Source organism: Petaurus breviceps, unplaced genomic scaffold (assembly GCF_028583685.1).
Source record: "Petaurus breviceps papuanus isolate PSGF00001 unplaced genomic scaffold, PetGlider_PUasm1.0 38, whole genome shotgun sequence".
Classification (NCBI taxonomy): Eukaryota; Metazoa; Chordata; class Mammalia; order Diprotodontia; family Petauridae; genus Petaurus; species Petaurus breviceps.
In genome coordinates this window covers 89,482,999-89,503,739 of record NW_027186304.1, presented here as the reverse complement: position 1 = coordinate 89,503,739, position 20,741 = coordinate 89,482,999, and the positions used below count along the sequence as shown (strand labels likewise).

The window sequence follows — 20,741 nt, the reverse complement described above, 5'->3', positions numbered from 1 at the left end:
CACGACCTCCCCAACGACCCTCACCTCCCTCACCCCCCCCCCCGCCCATCCAAGCCCCCAACAAACTCCTTCTGACCGGGTGAAGGATCGCGAAGTGGGGACAGCGAGGAGGAGACCAGAGTGGTAGGTCTGAGGGTTGTGGTCCAAGAAGAAATTAACAGTAAGACCAATATAATTTCTATATCCAGACGCTTTCTGAGGCATGTTTTATTTCCCAAATCTCCTGTGCGGACACTCAGGGCATTAGAATAGGTATAATTATAGTCGTTCTCTCTCTCCCTCCCACTATTCCCCACCCCCACCTCATCAATTCACTAATAAACGTTCCACTTCCCTCTTCCCCACCTCCCACCCTCTCCCTGCCAGTCCCAGCCCAAGGGAAAGAGGGTCCCTGTCTTTTGACTGCGCTCCCTAAGTCTATAGATGAGCTCAGTTTGAAACGAGGTATTACAAGATTTCAATGTTAGAAACCCTTTATCTGAGCAACAGACACTTTCAGATCCTCAACCCCCTCCTTCTTCCCGCTTTTTGTTGTGTCTTCTCCTCCCGGGGGCTATTTGACAAAGGCAGTGTATTAACTAACATTTTTGTTTAACTCAGCAACTTCTTTTCAAAACATACTTAAATCTGATAGCAATCTCTGTACCTTTTTTTTTTTTTTTTTTGAGAAGTTGACACAGTGGAAGAGCGTATGGTTTATTTCTGAAGGTATCACGTACTCACACCCAGTACGTATATCAACAAAATTCAGCACTGGCCAAAAAATTAAAAGTCTAATCACATCAAAATAAGAAAAGTATATTTCTGCAAGAAGAACTAAAAACAAATATTGGTATTTAAAAGACTCCCTAACATACCGGCGGACGCTGTTTAGCTTGTGAAGGTGCACCGATAATAATCAATTGATTTTTATCAAAATGAAGTTCAAAAGATAAAAGCATCTTGACAACATATTTTGCATGTTGAATAGTTCAGCTACTGATTGGCTCCCTCCCTTCACCTCTTCCTCAAATCTCCTAGCTTCCACCCCCCTCCCCGTCATCCCTTGGCTCCCTTTCTACAAAGACTCATGTCCAGACATTCAAATGTATGTATCTATGTATATAATATATAGACATATGCATATATGTGACATATAATAAAGGGCACAGTGGGGAGGAAGAACCGAGGGTGTGAAACCTTCCAGGTCTCAGACGGCTTCTGTCTTTTCTTTTGCAGTCCCAGAAGCCCCCTTTAAGCTCCTTCCTTGACATATCTTTGGGATTAGCTACCCTGAACCTATGCTTCTGGCCTTGGTTGGAATGGCAAAAGTAGAGACAGTGGGTAAAGGCAGGGGGTGGAGATAGCGGAGGATGAGGGAAAGGAGGAGAGAGAGAGAGAGAGAGAGAGAGAGAGAGAGAGAGAGAGAGAGAGAGAGAGGATGAACAGTCAGATGCCCTCTGGCCTTTCAGAGGTCAGGCTTTGACAGTACTCTGACCTCCCTCCCCTCACAGCAACCACCCTGGTGTTTATAAACAAAATCAGTCAGGACTTAGCCCCAAACAATAGCAGTTCACTAACTTCACAGTCAGTTCAACAGCTCTTATGCAAATTAGGGAAAACAACCGATTCCCCCCCCCCCCAACCTCTCCCCACTCCCCTCAAAAACACACAGAGACATAGACACTCAGGCACACGCTGTAGTCTATTTTCAGCATGAGTATACAACTGGGATTTTTACCTTCTGTCCAGGAAAGAATCTTATGAGAGAATGAAACTGATAAAAATAGAAAGGAAGGAAGGAAAGAAAGAAAGAAAGAAAGAAAGAAAGAAAGAAAGAAAGAAAGAAAGAAAGAAAGAAAGAAAGAAAGAAAGAAAGAAAGAAAGAAAGAAAGAAAGAAAGAAAGGAAGGAAGGAAGGAAGGAAGGAAGGAAGGAAGGAAGGAAGGAAGAATTTCATTGTATAGATAACTAAGTTGTGAATTCTTTTTAACCAAAATCCATCAATCTTTCTTCATTGAGACTAGAATCCTTCTTCTATTAGACAATAGTGCTAAACTCCCTCAGCTAGATACGATGATCATAAAATAAGGGGGAAAAAAGTTATATTCCTTCAAACATCCAAGTTTCCAAAGCAAACGTGCAGAATTTATGGTTAAATAAAAGCCACCACCTCTTTTGCTTCGTAAAACCTAAATATAAATTAGAAGCACCGATAAAAAACCTGCAGCAAACAAACAGCACATCTGATCTAACTTACAAAATGTATAATTAAAACCATCTTTAATTACAAAAAAGCAGCAAGCAAAAAACTAAATGAATCAAAGCTTTTAGGGGGAAAAAACGTTGTAAGCCAAAGTATAGAAATGATAGCTCTGCATTAAATCGTAACTGAAACTCCAGTTCAGGAATTGATTACACCGAGACCAAAGGAGGAAAAAGAAAAAAGAAAGAAAGAAAAGAAAAAAAGTGGAATGGGGAAAAAAGGTTAACTGTAATGATTTTCAAACTTCTGCCTTAAAATAACAATCAGTGAAAGCTTAAGAGAGAAAAAAAAGTTAAAGGAAACATATACCTCAAGAGCAAAAAGATCATCGCCTTTTCTTCTTTGTCTATCAGTCTCCAGTTAAAGCATATGGAAAATGTTTTCAAAATGCCTAGATTTGGCACATTGTCATTGCAAAGAGAGGAGTGCAGTGATGCTGTTATAGAAAATGGGAAATAAATTCAGGATTGGGTACTGCCTCCTTCAATGCGGATTTATCTAAGTTTAATTTAATATTCTGCAATCACTGTAAGATCACATATAATTCACCAGGTTTTAAAGGGCTTTGCTTAAATACTTTGAGGAGAGAGAAAATGAAATTTGAAGAGATCCAGCCATTGCTTATATTTGTATTTATTTTGCTGTTTGAAGTATTTTAAGTCACAATTCAAAATAATAAAATGAGTGAAATATTAGCTTTCTTTAGGGAGGATGCTGAAGGAAAGCATTAGCTTTATTAAAATCATTCTGAACGTAAAATCAAAAAGCACAAAATGGTTGTTTGTAAAACACTAAACCTTTAATCGATTTATTGGCATTCCGATCGATTAGATAAACGGAAATCTATAGCAAACATCAAAGCATTTAAAACATTTCTCTATCTCATTTATAAACAAAACTTTTCTTTTCAGCAGAAAAAAATGATTATCAAACGACTAACAGGAAATTCTTCAGATATCAAATTACGATAATAAAATTATTTCCACATGGAAAGGGGTAATGACAATGATGATAGTAATTACAATAATGAATAATTCAGCAGCCCTTTGACATAGAAGGAAGAACTTGGTTCAGAGGCAGCTTTTGAAGGGAATTACTTTTTCGAAAATACTTTTGTAAAAAGTCTACATATATTTTTGCATCTGTGTTTTTTAAAAAAGCACGTAGGGGAGTAGCTTAGGTATGGATGTTGGGGTTGTTTTAATTTCCCTGCAGGTATAACAGAATCAACTTCTTTACCAGCTTTCCTCACTAAAATGAGGTACTTATTAGCAAAAATAAATATGTAAATGAGAGAGACCACTATCAAGTACAGATTTGTATCTGGACCTCAGGGTGTCTGAAAACCTTTACTTCCCTATCTACTTGTCTTACCTCACAAAGATACTTTCCAAATTATCGAGGGAAAGGGGGTATCCTCTCCAAGTTCCATTAGTAATCATATATCTGATCATTTGTATGAAAGAGCACAATTTGTTTAGAGGGGAAAACCGCAATCCGAAGAAATGCAGCAATCAGAGTTTCTGACATTCTGCCTGCATGAAGAGGAAGTGTTGCTGTAACGGGTATTATGTTTATTTGATAAAGAAAATCAATGAAAGTGGCTGTAAAGTAGTTAGTGAGGCGTGTGTTTGGGACTCGCATTGAATAGTGACTCCAGCAGGCTGGTCGATGAGCTCTCTCAGAGCTATAGAAATCCTGCCTCGCCCTCAGACCCAGCACTGACCGCAGCACCTTGTCTCGAGCTCTCTTCTTCATTCCTTCTGTCTCCTCCCTCTGTCTCTTCCACCCTTTTCCCTCCCACCTAGTTGTTCCTCCTTCACTCTCGATTCTTCCAGTTGACTGCCATTTACTTTATCCACTCTCTTAGGTCCTCCACATACCCCACCCCCTCAACCCAGAACCCCATACCTCGCTTTTCTCTCATTCGCTTTCTTATTTTGGTTACTCTTTCTCTAACTAATACTTAGTTTCTCCACTTATTCGCCTTGATTTGAAATCTTCCCCCCTTCTTCTTCTGATTTTCTATGTCTCTGTTGATTTACTTTTGCTGACAGTTTTTCTCCATTCTCTTCTCACTTTCCCCTTCTGTTACCAATTTATTTGGAACTGGGGTCTTCTTAATCTTCCGAGCTAATCTGTCACTTTCCTCAGACATTCTAGACGAGCTCTACATCAGAACGCGCCCTTTTCCTCCTCTCTCGTCTCTACCTCCCCACACCCTCATCCTTCATTCCAAGGAATTTGGGAACTTTGGAGATTTATCTCAATTCTTTAAAAAAAAAATAACTTTGCCTTTTCTTCTCTTCTAAACTTGTCCTTAGCAGTATTTTCTCCGTTTCCTTTCCGAGTTTACAATTTACATTTGGGACTCTGTATAGCCCCACCACTCCCTGCCTTTGCCTCACTATCACTGGAGCTTTTAAATAGTACAAGTATTTCTTTCACTTTGTTACTGTACAAAAGCATACCCTCCCCGCAGTCCCATCCCGAACAACTTGGATTGTCTAAATTGAAGTTTCTTTCAGTCTCTAGCGCCTCTTGAAATGTCAGATAACTTACTCGACAATTTGGGCTGTGTTTGTGTGTGTGTGTGTGGGGGGGGTATTATTTGCTGGGATTTATTTATTTTTCTTTACTATCACTCTCCTCTTACCTTCTATACCCTTCAGCATCGTCACTATTCCTCTTGATGATTTCTTGGGTGTGAACAATACTAACCCTGGAAGATTTCTAAGAAATGAACCCTGACCCGTCTATTCTGGAATTCATCACTTCACTTTTCCTGCTGAACTGCGTCTAGCATTCACCCTTCTTTTTTCTACCCCTTCACGCTACTTTCCCCTCCCGGTTGCCCTGGCTGTGTATAGCGCCTGATGCTGCCTCCTAGCTGCCTTCCTCCTCCACCTCCCCTTCCTCCTCCTCCCTCTTGTTTCAGCTACTGCTGCAGCCGAAACAGCTGTGGCGGCTGCCTCTTCCCGCTTTAATCCCAGACCCACAGTCATTGGGCAGCTCCTCAGAGGCAAGAAGTCAACACCATGGCAACCCGACAAGCCTATCAAATCACCGGTGAGCCTGACAGAAGCAGCACTGGAGGCAGGGATGGGGATGGGTTGTAGAGGCGGCCGCCTCCACTGCGCTCAGGTACTCTTAGGAGGGACAATAATTGTTGCTACTCTTTTCTCACTTGCTCCACACACTTATACCGGGCAACTCATCCTGTCACCCTGGGGTAGGCTTTTCAGAAAAAGAAAAGGAGTGAGACAGTGCTGGGAGTGGAACAGAAAAAACGCACCAGAGTTGCAAATAAAAGTTTGTAAGGACAAGTTGTGAACTCAAGTGATTTCTCCTCTATTGGTCGATGAAGTCAAGAAGTGAAACTAGAATGGGAGTTAAGTAGCTTGCACAAAAGCCAAACAAAAATATAACCCATCGTTTTCCCCAATGTTGGTCCAGAATTATTTTGTCATTGGTGTTTGGTGTGTGTGTGTGTGTGTGTTTTACGTTTTACATGCAAGAAAGGTTGAAGGTGTGTTTTGATAGTGTAACTTCTACTATATATGCTCCCATTTGGTTTTGCAAAAATGGCCCATCATTAACTTTAGTCATGGATATATAGACTCATAATCAGATAACTTAAGGTGGAAATGACCTCCATCTAAATGACTGATGTTCCAAATGATCTCCTGTATAGCTCTGTAATATGTGTCCAAAGCTTTTGCTGTCTGAAGAAAAGAGACTGTGTAAGCCCACTTTTCCACCTTCATGGGCCTGGGCCTACTCTGAGTTTTTATTCTTGAAAAAGATTTAGGGAAAGAAATCAATTTTTCTTCCACAGTTGAAAACACAAAGTTTATTGCTATGTAAAATATCAGAATGATTTTACCCCATTTGGATTTAGAAGCAAGTGCTAAAAGCACTGGAGACTCCAGTAAATGGGCCCCAGCTTACTTGACTTAATAAAAGATCTCTCCAAATTCTCATGCAACATGCTAATCCTTACAATGTTGTTACAATCCCATTGAAAAACAAAGTAAAATACTTTTGCATTTTACAGATAGCTGTTTAAGAACAGACATAGCTAGTCCTGTTCCTGTTCTCCTCTCTCCCATTGAAGTAGCTACTCTCCTACCCAGTGTGACCTCTCAGCTGGCAGAGAGCAAGGATGCCAGTTGTAAAGTTTCACAGAGTTATAACAGTTTTCAGTTAACAATAAAAACAAATCTATCAAGGAAATTGTGGGCATTCTAAAGCATGTACCTAAGAAAATTTAATCATATGAATATATTTATGAAAGTTGTTTTAACATCTCTTGTGAGAAACATTCATTCTTAGGTACAATAGGGTCACAAAGTACTAGGAAATGTGAAAACATATAGCCTTAGTGATAATTAAAAAAAAAAAACAGATATCCAAGGAGTCAATACTCTAGCAGTCATGTTTGCATTATGAAATGTAATAGTAAGAATCATTGATAAGATAATTAAATAATGTCAATAGACAAACTAAACTTTGAACTTCATTCCTTCATTTTAAACATATTTTCATTAAGCAAATATTTAATATTTATTTAAAACATGATTAAAAATAAATTTAGAGACATTACCAAGAATTTTACAAAAAAAGAAAGGAGTTTGGGAAGTATGTCCCCCCCCCCAGGAAAATGGTCTTGGGTTATTATGATAAACTTTTGGACATATTTTCTATATTTAGTGACCAGGTTAGCAACTATAACATCTGGCTGCCCAGTTGCTCCATTACAAACAACTGGATATACTGAACTGAACTTTTGGTTGACTTAGTTTAAAGTGTTAACCTGATGCTCACAGATTGACATTTAAAAATGCGTTTTGCTAATTCAAATAACATTTGACATGTATTGAATGTTTGCAGTGTGAAATCTAAGAAAAACAGTGCTATGGATTTAAATGAAAATGCAGAAATTCACTCCCAGGACACAAACCTATAAATCTAAACTGTTTGGAAAAACACATTGGAACAGTGTATAGAAATCTTCTGATTGTAGCTTCAGAGAGTAAAAATGAGCACATTAACATTTAATAAAACCTTATTATTTAATTTAATAATCAACCTCTCCCCCTTCCAGTAATTATATGTAAAAGAGAATTAGAAATATATAAATAATATTGGATCCAAAATATCTTATTATCCAGTTAAAATGTGCAAAATATAGTGCAATTAAAATGTGTTTATATTATACATTATTCCAAGTTTAAAAATTATCATGCAACAAATTTTGTCAAAAAAGGGAAGACTATAGATAACTAGAATTCTCAATACATAAAATTATAAATTGATGACAATCTGTTTTCTTTAATTATAAACTTTAAAAGATTTTTTAATCATTTATGGACTATAAATTATTAATGTAGATCCTATATTTCCATAGAAATCTTGCAGATATTATATCAAATATGTAAATCTATAATCTTTGTCTAGTTTCCCCAAAAGTGTTTTCTCCATAGATAATGCAATCATTTGATTTCTTTTCATATGTGCAAGTTAAATACCCATAAATACAAATGTCCAGTATGTATGGATATCACTATATCCACATATCTTTACATTTAAAGGTATGTACACCTATAATGTTGTAGACAAAACATTTCCCTATGGGCACCATTTATAAAAGGGGTACTCCAATTTTTAGGCTAATGGAATTTAAATGAAGTTTATGCTAAATAAAATAAAATGTACCATGAGTTCCTTGTTCATTTTCGACAGGACAGACACTATGTTTATAGAGCTCATTCTTGACCTTACCTGAGTAAGTGCTTTAACTTACAGTAGGAGATGCACCTAGAGGGGTAATACATTGAGTTTAATAGGAAGACAGTTAATAACCTTTTTCTATCCTCGTGCACTATCAATCATGGCTGTCACCAGTCTGCTGAATCAAAGCAAAAGTGTTCTTCACAGATGACTGATTAGAAACGCAAAATCACAAGATCCATCTTCGTGGTCACTTTTATTATAGTCATTTTTAAACTGACAGCAACCTGCTCAGTTTCAGCAGACTGGGCATCACAAATAGTGTCACTCAGTGCAGCTAAGCATGAGAAGATGTTGGTTGGATTATACTTAAAAATAATTAGGCCCAAAGCCCTTTGAGGAGCAAAGGAAAAGCTTCCCCCCTTTTTCTTGGCATTGGCTCCATTCTCCCCCCTCCCCACCCTCGCCTGATCACTAGTAGTAGCCTACTTTTAATAAGTAGTAGCCTTCATTTAACAGGGAAGTAATGGTGGCTATGTATTTGCTTTTTATAATTTTTACTTTCTAGGAATTATGAGATATGTACATCAGCCCTAACAGTTTGTTGAATTGTTTTTTTTTTCTGTTTAATTTGCAATTATTTTATTTATTCTCAATTTCATGTCAAGGAATAATACTGTTACTTCAAAGGAGAGACATCTTTGCTCAAAGATTTTATTTCTACCTCCCAAATATTCAGAAAGCTGAAATTTTAATATTTCTTTTCATACAATTTAAAATCTTCAAAACAAATACTTAGAACCTCAATAACTTTTGAATATAATATTTAGTGTTATGTGAAAACCTTTGTGTTCATTGTTTTAAAGTTGCAATATAGAGTACATATGTTCCATTATTGTAGTAACTGTGGACTTTTTTTTTCCCTAATGGGGAGATGAGGAAGGCAGAGAGGAGGCTGAATTTAGTGACATCATTTTTTCAGAATGCTCCTGGATTGGGTTGCTGTATATTGCAATGTTTAAAAAATGTCTTAAAATGGCTAAAAAGAAATATCTATGTTAGGTAGTGCAAGTGCATATATATGTACACATAATTCAAAAGCTAGATTAATAACATACAATTGAACTAATGGACATATGATATTAACTGCAAAATAAAATTCAGTAAAAATCAAGTTTCAGCTAGTATTTTGAACTCTATTCTATGAAAACTTTTTTTAAAGTTTAAGTGTAATTATATATATTCAGAATAATGTGTAGTTACTAATGTTGCCTGCAATATTTTGCACAGGAAAAATTGAAAGTAAATCCTCATAATATGTACATTTGTGATAGTGAGGCAAGTTTGTTTGTTCCCTTATTTAAAAAAAACCCACATAAAATTTTGTTTTATTTTAAATTAAATTATCATTTCTTTTTACTAAAATAGATGGTTCCACCCTACTATCTTTACTCCCTTACCTTATCCTAAAGCACAGAGACAGAGATAAGAGCTTGAAGGAGGAGAGATGGAAGAAAGACAGGTTGGAGATGGGAGGAGAAAGAGAGCAAGAAAAAAAAAGAGAGAGAGAGACAGATTAGCAATTGGGGAGATTTCTCTCTATGATAGAGTAATATATTTTATTCTGAGTTTGAATTTTTCATTCATTAGTCCCTGGCTTTTCTCTTTCTGTCTGTCAATGTCTCTGTCTGTCCATCCACCTGTCATTTGTTTTTTGCTTCTCTCTCTCTCTCTCTCTCTCTCTCTCTCTCTCTCTCTCTCTCCTTCTCTCCCTCTTCCTCCTCCTCTCTCTGTCACTTCCTCTCTCTTTCTCTTTCCATACACTCTGAAAGTTTTGTTAACTATGCTTATAGTGCAAGAGCAATAATTTTGTCACGTTTTGGTAACATTACTTCATTCCATTCTCTTTGGGAATACATGATTAAAAAGGCAAGCATACAGGTATATATCACATATCTGTATTAAATCAATTGCATTTATAATAATGTGCAAATAATTGGGTAATTTATTATATCAAGATAATGATCATGATCTCAACGATTACACCTTGCTTAATATACATCTCTTTCTATGAACATGTATGGATTCTAAATAAAGAAAATATTAATTAAATTCCATTTAGGAATATTATATGAATGATAATTTTTTCAACTAATTTAATGTAATTCAGTTAAATACAGTATTAGCATTTGTGAGAATCTACATATTAGTTGACGTCTTAACATTTTCCTGTTTTCTAATGAAAATATATATGCTAACAGACGGATATCATTATATCGGCACTAAGATGAAATGTATAAAACATTTTTAAAAACTAAATCTACAAATAAGCTGCAATTTTCAGTTTTTAATTTTTTTTTCTATTTGATGAGCTAAAAGAAGCAAAGTAATCTCCTTACCAAAACTCTTTAAATGTCTTTGTAAATTAAGATAAATTAACTACAAATTAAAGTTAGAGTATATCCTGTATTAAAATACAAGGATCTATCATTTTTTAAAACTTATTTCTTATTTGAAGAACCAATCTGATTATGAATAGAAACTATACACTTTTTTTTACAACCTTTGGGATTTCAGGAAAGCATTTTTTCCTATTTACCTTATTTGTTTAAAAATAAATCTTTTGAAGTTACAAATGAGGGTTTTTTTTATCAATACGTTAAAAAAAACTGACCTAAACAGATGGTTATTTTAAAATTTATATCATGAATATGGGTTCTGAAATAGAGTAATGAAAATTATAATTTGGATTTTTTAAAATACAGGAATCATAGCCACTTAAGGAAATAGCAGATATGTTCATTATTATAAAGATAACTATCAAAAACATCTTCCCTTAGGATTCATAAATAACTTTAAAGGGAAAACTACCATCATCAAAGATTACATCCATATATTTTGACATAATTTGAAGCTAACATTTTATACTGATAGCTTTTTAGTTAATCTAAAAAGTTCATTTTATTTTGCATAGTGCTAGACCATAATGTTTTTTTTTAAACAGCTTTCTCTCTTTTTGTATTTTTTGGCATACAATTTTATTGGAAAGATTGGAATGTTGCAATTAATATATGAATGTACAAAATATATCTTTAGCAATGTTATATTACAATGTCATGCAATAAATGAAATAAAAATAGATTCTTAGTCCATAGTGTAATTTGAAAAAGGAGTTTAATATATAAATATAAGCAAAGAAATCAAGAAATATTATAAACAAAAAACCCATCAACTGATTAGAAAAAATATTGATGACCAAATAGTGTTGATGAATTTAGGATTTGGCACAAATATAAATGTGTGTGTGTATGTGTGTATATGCCTATGTGCATGTGTGTATGTAGCCAATAGGACCCCTAAATAATAAACATAGAGGAGGGCAGATAGTGAAAATATTATACATTTCTAAACCACCACCTGCCCTTATTTATGCTGCCTTGAATATGCAGTTACTGTATTTCTCTTTTCTGTATAGGTTTTTCCTCTGGCATCTGAACTGTTCTTTGTAGAACCTTAGTGATGAAAAAAACTGTTATATGAGTGTCAGGTTGCAATAAATGTGTGAGAAGATGTATGGGCAAGGGTAGACTGGTCATCTTTCAACATGCCTCTCTACCTGGGGTTCAGAACCCTACCTCCCATTCAGCGATCTTTAAAAGGAAAAGAAAGCAAAGGTCATTCAAAATTTCCCCTTTAGCATTTGGCAGTCAAAAATGTATAAAACCTTTGAACACATATTTTCTATAATTATTAATGCAGTTTAAGTGATATAGAATAACTGCCAAAGGACATTAAAACAAATGGTTTTTGTCATGTGAAATGGTCATTCTTAAAGAAATCGTCTTTTATTTTCAAATGTATGTTATCTTCTTCTGAAGACTTCCAAAATCCAAGATTCTTATTCTCACATTCCCTTAAGAAATATTTCCTCCAATACAAACATGGAGAATTGAGGGCACAAAAAATACCAAAGACAAAATTGCTTAGATTTTTAAAACCCTCCCTCACTTAAATATTAAACTTTGTAAGAAAGAGGCAAATTACTTTTTGGAAACTTTAAACATAAATTTCTAAGATGATTTCTTTTCTTTTCCTTTTACTTTAAACATATAAAGCAATAAAATACTAATATTCATGTGCTGGTGCCTCTACATTTACATGTAAACTATTGAGTATGTATTACACAACCACCAAAGTATTTTAATGCATTACAGTTCATCTTGAAGTATTTGGAGAAACTTTAAGAGTTGTTACACTATTATTGCTGTGTGCTGTTTTATCATAAGGCAAATTTGGATTTTTGTTTGAAACTTCCCTCATTTTCCACACTTGGATATCATATCATTGGATAACAAACTAGTAACGAGAGGAGGGACAATTCTGAAATGTAAATACCCTTCTTGTTCTATTTTAGCATTTCTATGATACAAAAAGAAAGGACTTCCTTTATGTTCCCTAAGCATCTCCCTGTTATCAATATAAGGAAAATATCTGATGTGATGGCAAATTTTGTGTGCGTGAGATCTTTCCTCAGAATTATTTTCAAAATCAACTGGTCTTAGATCTTATTTTCATTCCCCCCCAAAGCACTAGATTTTGCTTCTTTGTAAAATATGTCCTCATAGCATCTCTTAGTTTAAATCACTTTTAGCAAAAGAAACACCCAGGTTCAATCTAGAGACCTCCTTCCAATATAATTTAGCTAGACCTTTTCTTAGTAAAGGTTTTCTGGTTTTCATTTTCACTTCATATTCTCAAATAAAAGATCCTTTGTTGTCTACCATTTGATTGGACTTAATGAAAAACACTCCATTTTAACTTAACAGTATTTCCCTTTGAATTTATTATATTTAAGGACACTGTCAAAAAATCAAGCATTTAATCTCAGGTTTTTTTATACTTCAAAATATATTACTATCATATGGCTCAATGAGGTGATGTAAAAAATGTAGTGAAAAGATTTCAAAAAGAAATGGCAAGCGAAAAACTAGCTTCATTTTAATATGAAACTAAATACTATGGCTAATGTGCAGATTGGGTATGGTAGTTGGCTTTAAAGACTAACATGTGACAGGGTGCCAACAGCTGAATTGTGCAGTATTGACTAAATGAGGTTCACTGATTTGTATTGAGGCTAATATCTTCTTTAAACAATTCCGTGTAAATTGTGCGTATAAAGTCATTGGAAGCTATTTCTCAGGACAGCCTCGCTGGCTAGCTACCTGCTGGAGTGAGGAAGATAATCAATAGAAAGAAATAGAGCTGAGCATGAGACTAGGAAGCTTCAGAGCAGTTAGTGCTGATAAAAGTAGATGATGTCAATATTTGGGAATAGCACAACTCTAGGATAATAGACAAAAGAGAAGTGCATATGTTGGAGAGTGTTCAAACAGGAGTAGAATTAACACCTAAGTGGCAGATGTTGCCCCAGGCTGCAAAAGACATTATTTATTCCAGGTATTGTTAAATTTCTACTGAAACTCGATTGCATAGCAGAGTAGAATTTTTTTTTAAATGTAATCTATCCAACTTTTACCTAAAGCCTAAGTTTCTATTTAAAAGATTTTTAGGACTGTGAGTTTACAAACATGCTGATTAATATAGGAGATGTTCCTTGCATAATCACTTGGTGATTTTATGTTTGACTTGTTAAACCATATATCTCCTAACTGAGAGTGTTGAAATTACACATTATTAGCATCTCTAATAAAAATTTAAAAGTAATAGAAGAAAATATGAAATGAAGATTACTTAGTAAAATATCTGACTGCCAGAAGACAATACATCTAAAGTTTTCTTTGCATGTAAATCTGATTAAAGCAAATGTTTCACTGATATCCAATCAAATGTCTAATGGGACTTGTTTTTAAAGGTATTATCCTTATTGGGAATGAAGTAATGGTATATTTTTTGCTAATTTAATAGTGAAAATCCGTTTTCCTCTTGCTGTCAGGCAATGAAATTTTGTTCTTCTGTGCTGATCTTTCTGCTGATGTATTATGACATAGTCTGTCAACATGAACAGATATGTGAAAGGAGATTGGGTGACTGAGACATACAACCTGAATCTGGCTCTTCTTGAATTTTAAGCATGTTATCATGTTTGGCTACAGCAAGTAAGAATATGCTTTCTTTAAAATGCTATTACTTTGATGTAATTTAAACAAGAAAAAATAATAAACCAGGTGCACTATTGACAGGGTTCTAAAAACGGACTAAATGAGGTAACTTTTGAAAAATATTAATGAAGCATGAAAATACTCTTTCAACAATCATATGTTAATAATTATTTAAAACAAACACTTGTAAAGCATTAAGATTTCTATGTGAAGAGGAGAAATCAAGGCAAGCATATTTGATAATTAAATATAAGTATTTCCTCCTAAAGTTAAACAATGCCACTAATGTTACATGCTTTCTTTGTCACAGTTATTTATATTGTTTAGTGTTAGATACCTGGATTATATCAGACAAGTGATTACTAAGTCCAGTAAAAAGGTCAGGTTCTATACGTTTAATTTCAAATCCCTCTAAGAAAGCTTTTTTAGAAGGGCACCTATGCACCGATTTAACCTAATTTCTTCTATGGGAAATACAAATAAAGGAGAAACAGCACACTTCTATAATTTATGCTTTGAAAAATGTTCAAGCAGCATTTGTTTGGGAAATGATTATTTAGCACACTGAGTGTTCATTAAAAGCAACAGATGGCAATTAAAGGTATTTAATACATAGAGTTTACAATGCATGACCTTTGGAAGTCTCACTATAGATAATATTAAAAAAAAGATGTTGACTGTCATACATCTCATCTTTCCATCTTAAATTATAGAAAACTATAAGATCCTAGTTTATTATGGAATTCTAAAAGAGGCTTCATTTCAAATATAGTATGCATTTTGATTTAGAGACACAGAAAAAAAATCTTTTAAGATCTATACTTCAACTAATTTGTTAATCTTGTGCCACTTTCAGCATTTGTCACACATATAGACCAGGAAATTGGCTCCATCTCATTCTAGCTCTGTGTTGAATTAAAAACCTCTACTGCAAAGAAGAGCATGATGTGGGGAAAGAATAAATTTAGTTCTTTCTTTAGTAATGCACATATATTTCCATACATTTCACATCCTAAGGGAGCCTATGAATGCATCCAATAAATACAAAACTATAAAGAATCATTCCAGAAAAAAAGGAAAGGGAATTCTTAATTTCTGTATTTAATACATGATCTTAGTTCTGAGACAAAGAAATTAAATACTTTGATAGGTTCTGCATTTAAAAAAAAAATCAAAGGTACTTTCAAGCACCAGGGGAAAAAAATCAAAAGCAATAATTTTTAGGTGAAACTTCTACTTTAGATAATATTAATAGGCTTATTCCAAAGCAAATTAAATTGGAAGTAGAGTATTGTACTTTCTTTAAAGATAGCTTTCTACACTATGGGAACCTAGGTTTGTATTCAGTTGATCAAGGTCTACCTTGTTTATTTTTTTTTAAAAGAAGTATAACCCTGTTAAACCATGAATACATATTTATGCAATAGAATCAGCTAGACCCACTTTACTTATTAAAGACAACTAAAAGAACAGTTTGTGAATGAAGTGTAATACTAATGAGGGAGACTTTAGGCACAATTAGTTGATGACTATTAAGAATTTGTTAAAATGAAATATATTTCACAGGTGAAGGAGATTACTAACTCCTACTATGAAGATAGACTTGCCATGTATATATTTCACTATACTTTAAAGTATTTGAATTTGACTGCATTCTGAGAAGACAGTGCAATGTAGTAGATTTATGAGAGTCTGATGGAAACAGGACTAGGAAAGATTATGGCATACTTGTTTAGAAAAATTGTGAACTGAAGGTTCCTGATTTACACTGACATATATCTAGATGAAACTATAGTTTGCAAATTGCCTAGAGGAGCCATCTTTTATTAAGTGTTTGATGGGTACTGAAATGTACATATCTATTCTAAAACATATCAGGAATCCTGATATTATATTTGCAAATGTGGTCTTCACAGTTTCAGATTAAAACAATCTTCTTACACTTGCATTTGCTTTCAAATCAAACTTTAAAAAATTATTTTGTCCATTAAATGAATCAGTTCTGGTAAGGAAGAACACTTATGAATTTTCTGAAATCAATGGATGAAAAGATTCAATAACATTATAGAATTTTGAGAAATATCATAATGAATTTATATGATTAAGAAGTTCAATTCTCTTAAATGTTTTTGACATTTTTCTCCCTACTTTAGAGATGAAGAAATAAAACTAAGAAGGTTATGTCTACACATATCAACTTCTATTTGTAAAACTTAAAGGTTGCATTTCTTTTTAACTGGATTGACTCACTATGGGCTTCATTTGAAAGACCTGACTGATTCACCCCCATCTTATCAGTTTGGTGAAGGTCCTACATGGTTGGATTGAGGAATGAAGAAGAATCACTATTCTTATAAACATCTCCTAAGACTAAGCATGAACTATATATTATCAGCAATCATTTAGAATTCAGTAAAAGGTTGTTTCACTTGCGGAGTGATTCCCAACCCCGTTTTTGTAAGACCTGAGGGGTTCTAGTTCTATTAAAGCTTTTAAAGCATCTTCACTACAAATTAAAGGTTCTACTAAGTCTTCTAAAAATATTTATATAAAGGAAATAAAATTATATCACTGAACAATTTTTGTTTTTAATCAGGCAAGGGGGATGTCATGAAATCAGCTAATAACTGGTAATCACAAGTACAAAAGTACTTTTATCTTTTTTTCAAAATCTTCCATCTCTAGGCCCAGATTCCCTTGTGCTTTGCAATTTGCTATAAATGAGATGATGTATGGAGTACAATAGGGTTTCTTTTATTGCATGAAATATAAATTCACAAAGTGGCTTCTTCCCCTGAAATAGCCAATGCATCTGTCTGAGTAATTATTCCTAGTTCTTAAATTATTAGTTGCTAGTTCTGCATTATTGTTTTTGTCAATAAAAAAATTTTTTTTTGGATATTTTCTTACTGTTTCAGAAGGACCAGTAGTAGTATGACTTTAAAACACAAACCTGGCCAAAAAGTGACTGTGGGGAAGCTACATTTCTGGTATGATAGTCTCCTTAGTCACAGGGCTGGGAGACCTATGACCTTGAGTCAGCCACATGTGGCCTAGAGGCTTCAGTTCCCCACCTCTAGCAGTTTCCCTACAATCACCAGGAATGACTTTTATTTATTTATTTAAAGGCACCTAGTTATAAACTTGTTAGAGTTCTGACTTGGAATCAGGAAGGTTTGGACCCAAGTACTGCCTTTGATACTTATCTGATATCTTTCTGATATCAATGGATGAAAAGATTCAATAGCTATAGAATTTTGAGAAATTTCTGATTTGTTCATGTCCTCCCATATACCTCCCATTATATTGTAAGCTCTTTTGACAAAGGCAGGACTGTCTTTTGACTCTTTTTGTATCCTTAGCACTTAGAACAGAAGTGTGGCATAAACTAGGTGCTTAATAAATGTTTATGATTAATTGAAATCGCCTATTGGTTTCAGTTTCCTCATCCATAAAAATAGTCTAGCAATACTGCACCTGGAGTATATATCTCAGATGGTTATTGTTAGTCTTAAAAGAAATTAGATTTGCAAAATGTTTTGCAAATATTAAAGCACTATTTAAATATTAGTTATGATTTTGGACCCATCCTTCTGGGCTGCCCTAATGAATAAAATATTTCATTTTACCTATACAAATAAAAACAATTTAATAGAATTATCTTGAAAGGTAATAAGCTCAGCTCATTGAGGACCAGAACTTTTTTTTGTCTTTACATCCCCAGTACTTAGAACAATGCTTTGTACATAATAGTTTTTAATGAATGCTTATGAAAGGAAAAATGAAAGAGACCTTTTTTCTCATAATAATAATATAAAAAACTCTAGAAGTTTAGTTAATAGAAATGCTTAAGAAGAAAAGGCTCAGATAATATCACAGTCATGGAATCTCAGAGTTTAAAGGGCTTTCAGTAGACATTAACAATTTTTTTTTCATTTAAACTGATATCAAACTACAATCTGCCATTCTATATACTTTGAAAGTTGATTTAAAAAAAATTTGTGTAAGACTTTGAATTGATAAGAAACTTTGATCTATGATGTCACCAGTGTGGCTACTTCCTTCAACAATATAGATAGTAAACCGCCTGGGTCTTCTCTCCCTTTTTCACCTACACCATGTTCATGTCTTCCCATGTAACATCTATAGTTGATACTTGCAGTGTACAGGAGGCTTTCTTTTAGACTTTGTAATACTCTGTGGATACAAGTGGAACATTCAGGGTGCTTCTTTATACTTCTATATCATTAGCCTACCCCTTTGCTGATCATAGATTTCCAAGATGGTATTTTTATGTCACTTCATCATGACAATAGTTAGCATTTATATAGCACTTTACATTTTGAGAAGCACTTTATATATGTTCACTCATTTGATCTTCAAAACAACCCTGCTTCAGTGAAAGTTATCAGTGGTTATTCTTGCCTTACAAATAGAGACTTTACAATTATTCTATTAAGTTTCATTGTATTAGAATCAGCAGTCATTTTAACTGATTGATGTCTTTTTGGATCCCTTCTTTGCCATTCCATATATCAACTATTTATTTCAGCTTTGTGCCATTTTCAAAATGATAATCATAACTGTAAAGTAATTTTTTAAAATGTTAACTAGGTAGGGCCAAGGACAAATTCATGAGACACTTGGCTAGAAACCGTTTAAGATTTTGTCCACAAGGATGATATGACAAACTTTGTTAAATGTTCTGATGAATTCTAGATGTGCTACCTCTATGGTGTTACATCTTATATTAGGCTATGAATCCTGTCATAAAAAGAAATCAGACTATCTGACATCAGCTACTTATGATGAAGTCATGCTAGCCAATAGTGATCAATATTTCCCTATCTAAATGCTCATATGACTAACATAATGGTAATATATTCTCCCATTTCCTAAGGATTTTAGAGCAAGTTCACCAACTTTTAGGCTTCAAAATCCACTCTTTTCTTTTAAAAATAGGAAAAGCTGAATTTTTTTTTCTTTTTAACATTTTTATTGGTCTTTTGTTTTTACATCACCTACACTTCCTGGTGTATCATTCTCTGTCTCCTCCCTTAAGGATTATCCTTTATGATAAGGAATCATAAAAAAGAAAAAAAAATACTAACATCAAAACTAACCAATACATCAACTCAGTCTAACATTTGAGGAAATGCTTTACATCCTTAGTCCCTCACCTCTGCCAAGAAGGGAGGGAGGTATATTCTAATATTTTTTTGTTTGGGGCAAAGCTTAGTCATTATAGTCCCACAGAATTCCATTTCTATTTTTTGTTCTTTCTTTTTAAATTGTACTCATGTACATTGAGAAATTTTCTCCATTCTCCTAGCTTGTGACATGTTCTCTATGATATCCAAAGATATTGCCAATAACTCAGCAATCACATATGCCAATCCTTTCACCATTTTCTCAGTTCAAATTCATTGATGCTGCTAGGTATTCTTTTATTATCTCCTGACATATTTAATTTTCACTTCTCATTATCCATTTTTGTCCTATCCTTCCTTTGTGAAAGCATTCTCCTCAGAAGGAAAAAAGCGAAGCTAAACAAAAGCTGTATACCACAGAATCACAAATTTGGCAAAGACCACAGTGGTCATCTGATCCAGCCCACTCAGGAATAAGAATCTCCATCCATCATCCAGTGATTGAATGACAACTTCAAGTCAGGAAGAAATCACAATGTCCTAAAGGAGCCCATTATATTTTTTGATAGCTCTAATTGTTAGGAAGTCTTTCCTTATATCAAGTCTATTTTTTCCTTCATTATTTGCATCTTCCTCCCCATCTCTTCAAGTTCTGCACTCAAGAATTAAGCAGAAGAAAACTTTCATCTATCATGTTAATTATTCCTCATCAACTGATAATTATGCCACCTATATCTATATTTGTAGTTCTGTCTCCATTCTGTCATCTGTGACTTTTGTGCTATTTCCCAAAGCAGACTAATATTTTCCCCCCAACCTCAGTACCCTTCCTTTTTATTTTTAGAATTCATTTCTAACCTTAGCTTATCTTTAACTTTCATGCTATGTACACTATTTTCATGAGACTGTGCCACCCTTTTTTTGTTCATCTTCTATCATCTACTCTTACATCCATCTTTCATTCTTAGAGACTAGACTAGAATGAGAACTATATTTGTGATTTTAATGGTCTTGGGAACTTCTGGATTAGAAAACTCTATCTATGGATATAGGTTGATGTGACTTATAGTAAAAAAACTCTGTGACCTATAAGCTCGCATGTGCCTATGAAAATGTGATGTCAAGTGACTTTCCCAGGGTCATACAACCAGTATGTAGACAAACAGAACTTGAATCACATATCCCTGATTCTAAGGCCAACTCTTCATCCACTATGTGATGATGCCTCTCTGTCTTTAAAAAAAAGATCTTAGTTGGTCAACAAGTGAGTTCATACCAATCTCTTTAGATAGCTTCCCTTTTTGATTCTCTTTGGAATAATTTGTTTTTGGTGTTATTAGAATTCTGTTCTTAATTGATTTCTATCCTTCCATCCATCAACCTCTTCAGTTTGCACACTTCTCAGTGAACATTGATGCACCCAGGGATTTATTAAAGGTGCAGATATTTGATAACTTCAAGTAATCATGCAAAGTAGATGTGTTAAGATTATCAA

The 20,741-nt window shown here is 34.1% G+C and overlaps 1 protein-coding gene and 1 long non-coding RNA gene across 3 annotated transcripts in view; one reads left to right on the top strand and one right to left on the bottom strand.

Annotated features, from left to right (window-relative positions):
- ZFHX4 (zinc finger homeobox 4) overlaps positions 1-2,700 on the bottom strand; it is a 239,808-nt gene extending 237,108 nt beyond the window's left edge. The window contains exon 1 of one of the 2 annotated variants that reach the window (XM_069100148.1): positions 2,554-2,700. The gene's annotated coding sequence lies outside the window, so the exon portion shown is untranslated. Of the gene's footprint in view, positions 1-76; positions 245-2,553 lie in introns of those variants that run through there. The other variant, XM_069100147.1, reaches the window with a different exon arrangement.
- Positions 1-18,229, top strand: part of LOC138170665 (uncharacterized) — a 23,961-nt gene extending 5,732 nt beyond the window's left edge. The window contains exons 2-3 of the long non-coding RNA XR_011170701.1: positions 13,931-14,093; positions 16,250-18,229. This is a non-coding gene — a long non-coding RNA (uncharacterized lncRNA). The remainder of the gene's footprint in view (positions 1-13,930; positions 14,094-16,249) is intronic.
- Positions 18,230-20,741: the final 2,512 nt, after the last annotated feature.